Source organism: Hyposmocoma kahamanoa, unplaced genomic scaffold (assembly GCF_003589595.1).
Source record: "Hyposmocoma kahamanoa isolate Upper Pololo Valley unplaced genomic scaffold, ASM358959v1 95, whole genome shotgun sequence".
NCBI classification, from domain to species: domain Eukaryota; kingdom Metazoa; phylum Arthropoda; class Insecta; order Lepidoptera; family Cosmopterigidae; genus Hyposmocoma; species Hyposmocoma kahamanoa.
The window spans coordinates 416,385-419,688 of NW_020654972.1; positions in this window are offsets into that span (position 1 = coordinate 416,385).

The following is a 3,304-nucleotide window of genomic DNA, read 5'->3' on the forward strand; positions in this document are numbered from 1 at the left end:
CAGCGGCGGCACATCAAAGGACGCCGACTGAAACGCAAATTTTGGAATATAGGGTAACGTTTTCATAATGTACCTACAGGATGAAATTAAAATTATTACCATCCTTTTGAAATAAGACCCTTCTCCTGATACAAATTACATCATTACATACACATTAAACGAATACCTATATCCTACGTCTACGACCTTCAACGTTGCACTGCATACGCCTTTGTTTGTAAACAAGCTCTGACCATCACCCGTACCACTTCCACATAATGCAAGAACTGACTGAGTGATTACGGATATACTGCACTAAGGAGGCAGTCACCCATCGGAAACTCACGACGTCCGAAACGAAAGCCTAACACACTAACCACTACACCATGGAGGCAGTCGACTATAGGAATCAAATCCACGACCTCCGAAACGAAAGCCTAACACTCTAACCACTACACCATGGAGGCAGTCGACTATAGGAATCAAATCCACGACCTCCGAAAACAAAGCCTAACACTAACCACTACACCATGGAGGCAGTCGACTATGGGAATCAAATCCACAACCGCCGAAATGAAAGCCTAACACTCTAACCACTACACCATAGAGGCAGTCGACTATGGGAATCAAATCCACGACTTCCGAAAAGAAAGCCTAACGCTCTAACCACTAGACTATGGAGGCAGTCGACTATGGGAATCAAATCTACGACATCCGCAAAGAAAACCTAACACTCTAACAACTACCCCATAGAGCCAGTCAACTATGAGAATCGAATCCACGACCTCCGAAACGAGTCTAACATTAACCACTAATCCACATCACCATGTATAAAATCAAATGCTGGCGGCGAAAATCAAAGGTGATATTTTTGCCGCCAAAGTTGCCGCCAAAGGCTTGCGACTTCGCTACGATTACGTATCGCGTACGCAAGGCGACTAATCTTGATACTTTGTTTATTTAGGTAAGATTTTTTATGGTTTTACACTATTGCTAATTTAAACTATTCTAAAATATTTCTTTAGATGAGTAGATATTATTAGGAAGTAAGAACCTTAATAGGTTCAACGGATATTAATTATTTCAATTTCACCATGTAATAAACCCATACCCAGAAAGTTGTCGTGTGTAGATAAGTCAAATTAAGCGTAAGCCTGTTGTTAGAAACGTGCGCTCAGCAATAGACGTATGTAAGTTAGTAAAGTACTATTTTTTGCACAAGGTTTAGTCCACTGCACTTGCATAGTAAGTACTGGTTGGAAACTTGACATTCTCGCATCTTTGAAGATTTCGGCAATTATCTCCGAAATCCAAGTTTTCTCACGATATTTTCATTTCCAAGCAAGTGATGAAAATTTATTTTATTTTTATTTTTTATTTTTTATTTATGGCACAATGTACAGACATCAGATACAGAAAGTGAGGAAAATAAAAACACTTAAAAATTAATACAACAGGCATATCTGTGCCCAATTATTACTGTGCTCAACATTCATTTTAAAACATTTAGATATACTTAAACAGACACTAAATCAATCATAAAAAAAAAATTAAATTAAATTAAAATTACAATAATTAATTCGTGGTCAACGATCAAAACTAATTTCTTGACGTTTACCGACCTTCAGGTTGCACCTTTACGATGAAAGTGTCCCAATACAAAATTTCAACTTTTTGGGAATAAAAAAGAAAATAAGATTTCAAGTTTTTTCATATTTTCATATTATTTTATTTATTACCTACTCTTGAAGTACTAAAGGTGATGGCCTTATTAGTCTTTGAAAATAATGAGGAAAAATGGAACTTTACAACTGAAAATTGTTTCTGATCATTTTAATGTTCAACAATTTAAAAACATAATTTACAAAAACTAGTCGCCAATAGGTCTTTTTTTTAACGATTTTTTGTTATCATTTAACGTATTAAGAATTAAGTCTTTTTAATGTTCATCAGCTAAGCAAGATGTCATAACCCTTGATATTGTTTTGTGGTCCCTGTTTTACAATTAAAAAAGAAGAAAGTCCACGAAACAAAAAAGTAAGTCCCTTTAAAAAGTAAGTTACTAAACAATTTTTTTTTTTTAAATATTAAGCGACGGGTCGAACAAGTCGTGTACCCGGTGGAAAGCGTCACGCCTGTCCATAACAGTAGCACTGCCGCTCGAAGGCTACTGCTACGGCGTCCATCTCTCTGAGACATAGTTGACAAGTCCCATGTGCCTGTAATTTCACCAGCACCCTTACCCTTCAAAACTGTAACACGGTAATGTGGCAGTACTACCCTGGACGAACTCACAAGGAGCTCTACTGCTACTAGTGATTTTTGAATATGATTTTCGGAACGAAAATGGCTCAAATGCTAATCCGTCAGTGGCAGCGTGTTGTCTTTGCAAATGCAGATTCAACAATAAATGCGGCGTTAATATTTCGACGCGGGAGTAGAATTTTTAAACTGAAAGAACAAAATGAAAGGGACCTTTATGAATCAGTGCTATTCGAGCTTTAATTGCACAATTTCATCTTCACCACAGTGTGACTAATGTAACAAAATATTTTTTTAAGATGGTTTTACGGTATAAACTCATTTTTTAATTTTTTGATTTGGGTCGCTTTCATTGTAAGGGTGCGAAGTATTAGTCGGATAATTGCGTCATATTGCGTCATGCGTTAGAAGAAACATACCGACGCGACGCCGCCATGCGTTAGAACAGTACCGACGGATAGAAAGAGACAAATTTCATTCATTAAAATACAATAGATGAATGCGTATGGTAAAAAGAAACAGAGATAACTTTAAATATGTGTTTTTTAGAGGACATTAGTTTTATTAATGGATATTAAATGGAAATTTGTGTATTTTGTATGTTTGAAGATATGAAGTTAACGAAACCATATTACGTTATTATGTACTAAGTTTTAAATAATAGTTTTATTATGAACTAGTGTATTTTGGCAAAGTAATCGATAATATTTATTTTTCATTAAATGTTCACACGCATATTACATGAATAAAATAATAATAAATTTAGTAAATTATAACATAGTAATAAGAATATGGCATTAAGTACTTTATCATTTACAATAACATGCCTGAATTTCACAATTTTTTCAAGTTACGTAATTTGGTTGTATTATGATACTCAATAGAGATGTGATGTGACTATTTATTTTCGTTAAATGACATCAGCTGATCGAAACTGTTCATGGCGAAATTTCCATAAATAACGTAGTTTGTACTAAAACAACTTTGCTCAATAGTTTCATACCATTAACTGAATCTGTTCAGGACGAAAACGTGTTCGCGCCCATGTGATTTTTAATATTGT